At 53.7% G+C, this 12024-nt stretch overlaps 1 protein-coding gene across 4 annotated transcripts in view; it reads left to right on the forward strand.

Moving 5' to 3' along the window:
* The window catches only part of LOC100484271 (kazrin), a 472216-nt gene that overhangs the window by 350555 nt on the left and 109637 nt on the right, over positions 1-12024 (forward strand). The window lies entirely within an intron of this gene.

Raw genomic sequence — 12024 nt, forward strand, 5'->3', positions numbered from 1 at the left:
GGATCCCTTGAAATGATATTGCTGGTGGTAGTGGTGACAGCCTTTCTGAGCATTGTTTCTACGCCACATCCTGCAGACCTTTAGCTCACTTAATCCCCTCAACAAGCCCGGGAGGGGGGCTGTGAGTGTGCGAGGAGTACGTGCAGTACCTGGTTAGAGCTGGGTTTGGACATCAGCAGGGTGGACCTCAGCCCTTAGGAGATGCTGGCAGGCACAGGGAAGGTACTGCTGCAGGGGAAACAGCTTGAGCAGAGGCAAAAAGACAGTCTTTGTGTGGGGTGAGAAGGGAAGCCCCGTGCCAAGGCTTTTCAATAGAGAGGTGGCGAGAGATGATCGTGGAGAACCTCCAGGCCTTGCTCAGAAGTTCGGGGATGGGGGAGATTTGGGGCAGGAGACCGTATCAGAAGTGCGGTGTTCCAGCAGGTACCCATGTTCTTCTCCCAACCTTTGCCATCTCCTCTCTCTCCCTTAAGCACAAGGACATACGTGTGATTACATACAGATGGTTCCTGGATCACCTCCCTTCTCTCCTCCAAGCCCTGGTTCAGACTCTGCTTCCTCCAGACACCTTCCTGGACCTTTTCTGTCTGGTAGTTCAGGGCCTGTGGTTGTCAGGGTCATGCCCCCACCCCCCATCCCCAAAATGCCTGCATCCTAATTCCTAGAATCTGTGAATATGTCAGGTTACATGGCAAAGGGGAATCAAGGTTGTTAATCAGATGTCCTTGAGATGGGGGTTATCCAGGTTACCCAGTGAGCCCAGTGCAATCACGAGAGTCCTTCAAAGTGGAAGAGGAGGCAGAAGGTCAGAGGTGGAAGGAAGTGGGATAACAGAAGAGAGACTCAGTGCGAGGACTCAACCCCATCATGCTGGCTTTGCAGATGTGGAGGCAGGGGCCATGAGCCAAGGAGCACGGGCGCCTCCAGAGACCAGAAAAGGCCAGGAAACAGACTCCCAAGAGCTTCCAGAAGGAACACATCCTTAATTTTAACCTCCCAAAATCCATTTCTGACTCCTACCTCCAGAACTGAAGACAGTACGTTCACATTGCTTTAAGCTGCTACATTTGTAGCAGGTTGTTGGAGCAGGAGGGGGAAGCCGGTAAGGCCCTTTGCTCCCTGTACCTGACAGCCCTAGATGCTGACCTCTCTGAGGACATGTAGCGAGGGACATAGCTTTCTTCTGTGGCTCACCACTCACCAGGCTCCTATAGGGCACAGTACCCAGCACAGAGCTGGCCTCGTTAGCTCAACAAAGCAGGTGATCCATTGAGTGAGAAGACATGATGTCTGAGTTTCTTTAGCAGAAGGAATAAGGCCTGTTGAGGCCTTTTCCCTGCCTCAGAATGAGCCACTTGCCTTAGACCAAGCTCTTGGAAGGAACTGAGCCTTCAGTCCTTTGCTCATTCAACAAACTGAAAACTTCCACACACTAGGATCTGTGCCTATGGCTCAGAGAATTCAGGGGCAGATTGGCCCCAGGCCCTGCCCTGAATCAATGACATGCCTCGAACCCACAACACACCCAGTGCAAGTTAGTCGAATAATACATTTTTTTATTGGCCAACCAGACCTGTAGATAAGCATCTGTGCCACAGATTTTCCTGCTTCGGAGAGTTCTAGGGTGCAGAGGATGTCTTTGGCCTTGGGCAGGAGGGGACATCAGTGCCCTTTATGTTCCCAGACAATGTGGCTGTGCCCTGGCTGCTTTTTTGCAGATGTAACAGGACCTGCAGATAGTGGGGTGGCAGGTGGCCCAAGTGACTGTCGGATAGAATAATGTGTCCTCGATGCTGGGATAGCTCTGCCCACCTACACACACACACACATACACACACACACTTCTTGTCTCCTTGGTGCTGTGTGGGTTGGGAAAGCAGCTTGATGTTTCCTGCTTCCCTCCCCACATCCACACTCCATTCTCTGGTTCATTCCTCCCATCGAAGACTTGTTCATCTTCCGGGCAGCTTGTCACCCTGGACTGAATGTGTATGTTCCTCTTCCGGAAGACGTGCACACGAAGCTACCACTTTTCTTGGGCCCCAGCTCCAGCATGGTGGCCCCTGGGGCTCCTGCAGGGGGCCCACCCAAAGCCTGACCCTCTGACCCACAGCCTTGACGTGGAAGACTCTTAGCTCCTAAGTCTTCAAGTTTAGTGGAAGTTTCCAGAGAGTTTTAACTCTGCAGACAGAACGTCTTCCTAATACACTACTGACCACTTTTAAATATTAACAGATCCCCCTGACCCCGCTTGAAGGCATCTTAGACTCCACATTTGATCCAGGTGAAGATAATTTATGGTCAGGTGGAAGAAGTGCCCAGAATCTTGGCTGTTCTGTTGCAGATGCTGGCTAGGCCGTTTGTCTCCAGCAGGTTAGCTGCTTCGCACGGTAGCTGGATGCCTGGAAAGGGCACAAACCCTAATGCGCAAGTACTTATTTAAAAAAAAAAAAAAAAGTAATCTTTTTTTGTGTGAGATATACAGAAAGGTTGCAGAGTCCCTGGATACCCACTGTCCTTCATTGTCAACATCTTCAATTATCTAGTACAGCGCACAGGTGCTTTTCAAGCCACGCCTTGAATCATGTCTGCTGATGCCTCATTGGCCAGAGCAAGTCACGTGACCGTGCCCAGTGTCACGTGGATGGGGGCGCTGCCCGGCTGTGGATATAGGGAGGCGGGATCGTAGGCCGCTATTTCCGTGGGTCCACCACAGAGAGCATTTTAAATAGAATCATTTCCAGAATCTGCCCAGGGTCTGGGGTTCTGGTGACTGACAACATATTACAGACACTTTGTCCCTTTTGGCTACTTTGCTTTTTATCAATCTCTGTACCTGAGTGACTGATGTCCTCGTCTGGGGGTTTTCATGCTGAGTCGTTCAGTCCGTGAGTTGGAAAGGCAAGCCTGCCCACAGTCTCCTCCAGCACTTCCCAAACAGCGGCCCTTCCTGACTGTCCTTCAACACTTTGGGCCTGATTCACAGTAGACTTTACTATGTATTAATGTTGTAATTATGAAAATTCTCCATTTATTCCGAGAAAAACTAAAAGACTCATTTTTTTGGAAAGACACAGACACCCTCTTGGGCTCACCCTCCCATACCTGGTACTGGTTCTGGAAGCATGTACCAGAGTCCAAACCTCTCTTCCATAATCGGGAAAAAAAACCTGTATGCACCCATTTTGCAGGTGGGATGATTGAGGTATGACTGAGGTGGGTCCCTGTTGAGTAGCAACCTTACAACTGGTACTTACTTAGCACTTGGAGAGTGCCAGGCTCTCTCCTGATTGCCTTGCCTGCATGAACTCCCAGATCTCCCCACAGCCCTGCCAGATGGGTGGTGTTTATTAGCCTCAGTTTCCCCATCGCCAGCACGGGAGGTGAAGGAATTTTTCTGAGGTCTCCGGGATAGTAGGTTTTGGAGCCAAGACTTATTTGATCTCCGCAGAGTCTGGTTTCCAAACCTCTGTTCTTCGTGGATATTTGGCAGATGCCAATTTGATTCTGAAGGCCTTGGGGGCAGAGGGAGGGAGTGGAATGGGGAAGAGAGGAAGGAGGAACAGGTCTGGACGTGGAAGCACACACTCAGAGGCCCCTGGAGATACAGGCTCCCCCCCTTTGAGAAAGTTCGCGTTGCACTTCTTGGCTTTTACAAAAGACCTACCTTAGTACCTGAAAGCATCCGAAGAGGCTTTTTTTTACTTGGACAAAAAAAAGACGAAAAGCAAACACAGCGTTTGGCATTTGTTTTACGGCGAGCCATCGTAGGGGCAGCATGCACCCCAAAGCAGCAGTGGGGGGCCTGCCAGGCTCCTCCCCCAGGAACTACACTCTGCCTCTGATCATCCAGCCGCAGGAGCTTTGAACCACTTCTGGGAGCATCTATGCTCTGTCTCCATTTATTTGGTGTATCTGTTACCAAGATGTGTCCTAAGGTATCAGGGGAGCCTAAGAGGTTATTTTTGGGGTCTGGCAATGCTCACACATTTTTCCATATAAATGAGTGACAATTGCTTCTTACACTTTACGCCATTTTGGCTCATGAAAGGTCTCCTAGGAACGCTCTACTTTCAGATAATGGGGCAGACCTGTACCAGGATTTGTGGATTCATTCCCAGTCTTTGCTCTGGAAGTTGTCCCAGGAAATAAAGGCTGGGCTCAGTCACACAAGCCAGGAGCTTCTTTTCCTGTCCCTCCTCTTTCCCTCCACAGTTCAGTGAACACACTGCAGCCCTGAGAAATGCCAGTGGTCTTGGCTGCCACAGAGGCCGTGTTTAAGGTGTGAGCTAGGGCTTCCGACCTTGAACGTCTGCTTTAGATGAACCCCTACTCCCTCCCCAGGAAGGGTTGGGGATTGATTGAAAGGAGAAGAACAAACGTGCTGTGAGAAGAGCCACATTCCTGAATTGCCTTCCAAAAGGCATTGCCCAAGACTTCATTAAATTCTGCTTGGAGCCATGGCCTCTGTCACTGTGTAGGTCCTGTGCCCATCTCACCCTGACAGGGTCGAGACATGGCCCTGAGGCTGTAGCAGGAAATTGAAAGGCCCCTCTGGCCTCTGTCCTGGGAGAAGAGCTTTCATGTGAACCAGGGAGAGATCCTCTTCAGAGTTTCTGACGCCCTTGCTGGGCGGGGGTGAGTACTGGCCTAAGATGGCCGTGGACGTGGGGTCAAGTCTGACAAGGGCTCAACCGTGATTCTCCTCAGCCCTGGGTGGCTCCTCAGGGGACACTGTCTTGGCCTCAGAGATCCAGCGGAGTGAGCGTCCTTCCTGAAAGAGCTTGCCCTGCTGCCCCATGACGTAGGTAGAGTTAGCCTGACTGCAGTTGGGTAACTGAGGCTCCAGGAGGCTCGTGCGCCTTGCAGGTCTCAGTGTTTGAACTTGAACTCCCATGCCTGACACAGATCCGTTACTGCTGTCCCAGTGTTAGTTTTCGACCAGTGGATATCTCTTCATTGTGCATAAAACCTGACCTAGGAGCCCGCTCACTTACTTAACAAACACTTGCTGAGGGCCATTTGGCAGGCACTGTTCTGGGCTCTTGGGGTGGATCCATGAGTGAAAAAGACAAAAGATCCATTTCTCATGGAGCTTACATTCTAGAAGGCTGTGCCAGTTGGTACTGCCGTGGAACACACTGGCCCCAAATCTTAGTGGCGTAAGACAACCACCCTCTTTCTTATAGGTCATGATTTTGTGTCAGGCGCTTGGCAGGGCTCCACGGGACCATTCTTCAGTTGCGTGTGGTGTCGGTGGGGGTCCCACAGGGGAATTCCACCAGAGTCCCGAACTGCTGCCCTCCTATGTCTGGTGCCTTGGTTGGTGGCGAGGGAATGCCGGGGCTCATCTGTGAATGACAACCTGAGCACACGTGTGGTGGTCAGACCTTGCACTTGGAGGCTCAGGGCTCCCGCAGAGGAAGTTCTAAGAAACCAAGGTGCATGCTGCGAGGCTCTTATGGCCTGGCCTCAGATGTCACCGAGCGTCACTTCTGCCACATTCTGTTGGTGACAGGCCAGCCACAAGGCCAGCCAGACTCCACACTGTCCAAAGCATGTGGTATGGGAGATATTATTGTGTCCATCTTTGCAAAAATACCATCTGCCTCGGAGGAGAGGGAGAAGGCCAATGATAAACAATGAACAGAGTAAAAACTAAATCGCATGTGTTCAAAGATTTTAAGTACCATGGGAACGTGGAAATTTTACAATGGGATGAAATACGACCCAGCCATTCCCTTCTAGGCGTTTACTCACCTAGGAAATGAACGCCCATGCCAAGCCTTGCGCGCAAGTGGAGGTGAGGTATTACTTGGGAAAGCTCCGATCTGGAAACAGCCCACATGCCCATCAGCAGATGCAGGGGTCAGCGAATGGCTACATTCCACAACGGAATTCCGAATTCAACGCAGCAATAAAGCAACAAACTATTGACACGTGGAGCAATGTGGTGGATTTCAAAATAATTATGCCGAGTGACAGAGCCCAGGGAGAAAAAAAAACACGCCCCGTATGATTCCGTTTACGTGCGACTAGCAGATGCAGACGATTCTGTAAAGTGGGAAGGATGTGTGGTTGCCCGGGGCAGGGGGGAGGGACAGGAGCGCAGCTCTCCCAGGGGAGCTGGAGACTTGGAGGTGATGGGCAAGTTCGCTGGCTTGAGGATGCTGACAGGTTTTCCGGGGAATGCACAAGGCTGAGCCTCTCAGACGGACCCCCTTCAATACGTGCAGTTGACTGTGTGTCATTTATAATCAATGAAGCTGTGTTTAAAGGAGCACGAGGTGAATTACGAGTCCTTGGGGATGGGGCATTTGGGGTGGGGAGCATTTCGGTCCCCTGCAGGCCCCATGACTCGGGCAGCTTCCGGCTTTGCCTTCTTGTCCCGCGTGCTGGCCTCAGCGGACCACAGGAGGGCACCCGGTGCCGGGTGGGCAGCGCCTGGCCAGTCCGGGCAGAGCCCCGCGCATTCAAGGCCCAAGCACGCAGGGCTCCTGGACTCACATTCCAGGAACAGGCAGAGACCCGAGAGTTCCGAGGCTACATGTCTGTGGCCCGGGCTTCCGGCCCAGCTCTTTAAATAGCTCCGACCACACGGACTGGGCCAGTGCTTGGGGACACAAGCTGCTGCTACCGACCAGGCAAGCTTTTGAGCCCGAGCCTGGCGTGTGGGCACAAAACAAGGAGAGGCATTTTTTTGGCACTGAGCGAAAAACTCAGAACAATGTAGGAATTTAGAAAGGAGCATTCTCATTCTGCTCAGGGCCAGGTACTGTTGTAGAGAAAAGATCGAGGTTAAAATCCGACGGCTTCTCATGGACACATGATTAGTGTAACATGCATGTATTTACGGGACAGTTTTGTGGGCTGGGAGGAACAGGCTGCAGATCCCATGAGTTACCGCGGATAATCCTCCCCATTTTTCAGACCGAAGATCGGCAGAGCGGTAGCCGGCCGAAAGGTGGAATTGAAACCCAGGAAGGTGTGTCCGGCTCTAGATAGTGCCCCCCCCCCGCCCCCGCACAGCCCCGTGGGGGGCCTGCTGCTGCTTGTCGAAGTGGTTAACCCGTTGTTTCTATGATAAGTCATTTGTGACGTGGATCCTGGGAACAGCTGGGCCTGCGAACCAGAGGCGGTGGGGCACCTCCGAGCGGGCAGTCAGGAGGCCGCGGCTCTCCATCCTTGTTGCCCTTGACCTCTGCAGGTCTCTTCTGGAAAATGGGAGGGTGGGGCTGAGTGTTCTTAGGAGCCCGTTGTCGTGTACTGTGAGCAGCAGACAAGAATGCGGGAGGGGGTGGAATACCGCTGAGAAGGCCAGACAGGAGCCCCATGCCACCGACAGACCGAGGAAGTGTTAGAACGGCATGTCGCCGGTCACACGGCCAGGCCGCAGCATGCTCCAGGACCTGCAACTCACTCACTCCCCAGCCCAGAGAGACACCTCAGGGCCTGCACACAACAGTCCGAGCTGGCACCCCTTAGCCCGCAGACTTTTGCAGCCCCTGAACTCGAAAGAAGTTGCTCACCCACGAGCTTTGGATCATGAAGATCTAGAAGAATCGTTCTGATTCAGGCCTTGCCAGCAGAGCGCGGTGCCTGAGGAAAGAAAGAAGTCTTTAGCGGGATCGCGTGGGCTCAGGCAGAAGGAGGGGGAATGGCCCAGGACTGGCTGCTCAGTACCCCCAGCCAAGCCCAGGAAGAGGCTTGTCTTGGTCAGTTTTGTTTCTTAGCTGCCCTGGAGATGGGGTCCAGCTGGGTGCAGCTGGAGGGTTGGCCTTCCTGGTGCTATTAACCCTTCTCTCTCCCAGCCAGGGTGCGGCAGTGGGCTCCGCGTATGGTAAAGGGCTCGACAAATGGGCCCTGGGGGGAAGGCAGAAGATTGAAAACAACTTGGAGGCTTTGAGACTGTCACTTCCTCAGGGAGGTGGCTGTTGACTCCAGGTTCTAAGGGCAGGAGCACCTGGAGAGCAGGCTCCGAAGTGTATTGCTTCTGTGTCTCCATGATTGTTCCCATTCCTGCTGCTAAGCCACAAAGCAGGGCTGGGGGAAGAGGGAGCGAGCAGAGGCAAGATACTCGCGGGGCCCACGGGGCTGGCACTGGGCAGGTGCTCAGGACAGCGGGAAGAGCAGAGTGAGGGCCCATAGCCCGCAGGCACGTGCCCACAGTCTGTTGCAAATTCCAGAAGGTCCTCGTGTTCTGGCAGCATCCTAAGGGCTGGCTTTTCTGGTGATGTGACCTGTTGGTGCTGTCCTGGGCACTGACCTTTGTCTCCTGCCACAAAGACCAGTGGAACAGGTTGTGCTCCCCTGCCTCTGAGTCATTTAAGGAATCCTTGTGCTGGGCACTGGTGTCCGTAGAGAAAAAGGGCACAGCCCTTTCTTTCTTCCTCATAGTTCAGGTGACTGCAGACTGGGGGGAGACTCGCTTCCTCCAGGGGCGGGACGGTCTGGGGTGGCACCGGGTGGCATCCCAAGGGAGGTGGACCGGGGGGCTCTGGCCAGTCCCCCCAAAGTAGGGCCATTTCTGGCTGGAGCTCCCAGAGGAGCATGGCTTCAGAGAAGGCCTCAGAGGCGAACAGCTGATAGACTGACCAAGACTATCGAGGGGCCAGCCTGCCCCCCCCCACCGGTGCCAGACCTCTCACCTGCTCTCCTGGGCGGGGCTGAGTGTTGGCCGGTGGCAGGTGAGCCTTGAACCTGCCATGAGGCTCATGTTGGCATCTTGAGGACAGAGTTTCTGTTCCAGCAAAGTCTGTCTCCCAGTGGGCTCCTGCCTTTGTCCCCTTCCCAGCTGCGTCTCTTTCATTCCTTGGGCACTGCACATTGAATCTGAATGGTTCTTCTAGATCTTCATAGCCTGGAGCTCGTGGGTGGGTGACTTCTGCGGAGTTTGGGGCCTGCCAAGGTCAATGGCTGTCATTTGGTCATGGGACTCTAGAGCCCCGGCAGAGCCACTGGGTCCAGGTGAAGAGCAGAGGAAGGAGCTGGTCGGGGATGTTTTGCCGAATGTCAGGATGATCAAAGGCACCTGACAACTTGATCGATGGTGAGTGTGGGGAGTCGCTGAGAGGTGTGTGACCATGCGGCTGGGAGTGTGGTGTCCCCTCTTCAGATGAGAAGTTGGTAAAGCCCCTTTTCACCTTTTTGGGATCTTCCATACCCACCAGTAAAGCCCCTAGAGACAGTCGTCTTCTCTTGTTGGATTTCTTTTCATCTAAGAGGGCTTCTCTTTCCCGCTCTTCTGGAAGCTCGGCCCCCCCTCAGGCTGCCAGCAGATTTAAGGGACCATTTCACTTCGGTGATGGATGGCCGCGGGGCACACCGGAGTGGTGCAGGCTGGCGGCTCTGCTTGCCACGAAGGTGGATGTGTGGGGGTGGCTTTGCTCCCCTGCAGGTGGGAGGACTTTCCCCGCACAGAGCTGGGCTTTCCAAGCTGTTCCTAATAAGCAGGGCAGTATGATGCCAAGACACGGTGGCCTCTGTTGCGGTTCAAAGTTTGTTAGTAGGTAAGAAAGGTGGTGAACAATTTGGGGGTGGGATTTATAGGGAGAGGGCAGTGTCCACAATAAGGGGGCTTCCTCCCTGCCGTGTTACGCTCTGCATGGGCGCCAGGAGCAAGGCCAGCGGAGATTTCCCTGTTCATCCCAAGCGATTAGGAGATGCTCGTCCAGGGAAGGGAAGGTGCTCCTCTGAGTTTCCGAGTTCAGCCCAGGTTCTCAGGAAAGCAGTGAAAACTGGAAGTGTCCTTTACCGAACACCTGCCAAGTGCCATCAACACTGGGAAAGCGAACAGTAGCTCATGGAATCCTCCTCACCATCCTTCAGGATGCTTCCCGGTCTCCCTTTTATGTGTGCAGAACAGAAGCTCACAAGGTCATGTGGGTGGTAGAGACAAGACCAAGCTCCCCTTGCCCTGGGCAAGTCACTCAGTCTGTCTCCGGTGGGTGCACAGGGATTATAAACAGCACCTGCCCTGGGGTCCTGCAGATTCAACAAGAAAATTCGCACAAAGAGGTTAGAACAGGAAGTATCCCTTTATTAAATATTAGCTGCTGCTCTTACTTTATCCTTATTCTTTTACTAAACTCAGAGTGACCGCACCATTTATTGTCCAGACTGGGAGAGTTTCACAAAAGAAAGAGGGCCTATTAAATAAAGTTGTGCTGGGACGATAGGCGTGAACTGGGACTGTCCCAGACAGGCAAGACCCATAGCCCTTGACCGACACATGGGATCTGAGTGGGTGGACAGGTGTCAGACAGGCACTCCGGGTCAGGGGATGACATACGCAAAGGTGTGGAGGTTGGGCGCTCATGGTACGTGCAGGTGACCATGAGGTGGCCAGCCATGGGGCCCACCTGCCCCGCTGGACAGGACAAGGAACATCTCCACGGCCCAGAGCACATCCTTCCCTATGCTCCAAGTTCATCTGCGTGTTCTGAGACCACCCACCCACCCACCCGTTCGGCATCACGATTTATGAGCACACCACAGGCCACTCCATTCTTTGTGGGTCTGAAAAAGACAGGATCTTTGCCACGACAGAGGGGTCTGAAAACCATTGCAACACATGGTGGACGGGAGGGAGCAGAGCTGAAGAAGTGAGCTGTTACATCAGGGAGTGCATCCTTGGTTGACATCAGAGGAACAAAGCTTTTGGGTAGTGGCTGCAGGAGGAAGGATACAGGAGGCAGGTGAGGGAGGCAGACTGGCTGGCGGAGGCTCGTGTCCCCAGCCTGCGTGGCTTCCATGTGAAAACCTCAGCAGGAGCATGTGATACCTGGATAAGGAGGCGTTTCTAGGCAACTGCTGTTATGCTCCCATGGGGCGCCTGTGCCTCCCGGCCTGGGAGTCAGGTTCCCAGAAGGGTCAGAGCAGCCGCCCCTCTGGAACAGTGGGGCCTGAGAGATGCTGGGGAGACCTTCTTTCCCTGGAGAGAGAGGGAAAGGCAGGACCCGGAGACCAGGCTCTGGGGGTGAAGTGACATGCCCCAGCTAAGCTGGAAGCTGGGCCTGGACCTGTGTCCTGACTCCCAACCCTGAACACTTCGTGGGGTCCTCACTTTTTATGGTCTCTGTTCCTACGATTTCTAAAAATTGTAATGGAATCTGGCCGTAGAGTAGGATCTTAGCTCAGAAAGTACAGGCTGATCACCCGTCTGTAAATGTGTATTTTCGGCATTAATGGGGCTCCTACTACCCTCTGTGGAGTCTTGGTGCAAATTAGAAGCAGCCACACAGACAGATTCAGAAAACGACCCCTTCCCATTGAACACAGTTCTACTGCTCTTCTAATGCATCGAGTTTCTCAGCCCTTAAAATGCAGCCCTTGGCTACAAGCCTGGGAGGGTGGGACATGCACTCCCCACTCATCCCCTCTGAGCCAAGGCTACTTTCCTCAGCGCCCTGAGACCTTGGGGTGCCCAGCATGGAGGCCAGCAGGAACTGGTGACTCTGCGATGCCAAGGAAGACTGGGGGCACAATGCTGGATCTTTCCACCACCTAAATTTTTTTAATTTATTTTAGAGAGAGGGCACATGCATGCCAGCGGGAAGGGGGAGAGGCAGAGGCAGAGAACCTCAAGCAGACTGCACTGAGCACAACCAGCACCCTTGGCCACTTGCTCAGAGCACTCCCGAGGGAGCTCCGGGCCCCTGGCAGGCATCTGGCAGCTTGTCCGTGATTGTCAGAGCAAAACTCCAGAACGTTGCTTTTGCCTGTTGGAGACAGCAGGGAGCCTTTTTACTCCAGAAAGAAGGGCATGCTCCTGAGGTTTCTCCAGACACCCAAAGCACGCCTTGCCCTTCCCTACACAGATGCGGGCATTTCATCTCGAGCACCATGTGTCCGCGTTGTTCACCCTCCTGGCCCTGCTGGGAATGCCCAGCCTCTAGCACATTCAGCATGAGCCTCAGACTTGGCCCCGGGGCCAGAGCTTTCAGCCCAGGGCTGAACGTGTAAGCCGTAGAGTTAAGAAGATGCAAATTCACTCCACCCAGAGAGCTTGTTGCTCACCTCTCA

The sequence above is a fragment of the Ailuropoda melanoleuca genome, chromosome 11, assembly GCF_002007445.2.
Source record: "Ailuropoda melanoleuca isolate Jingjing chromosome 11, ASM200744v2, whole genome shotgun sequence".
Lineage (NCBI taxonomy): Eukaryota > Metazoa > Chordata > Mammalia > Carnivora > Ursidae > Ailuropoda > Ailuropoda melanoleuca.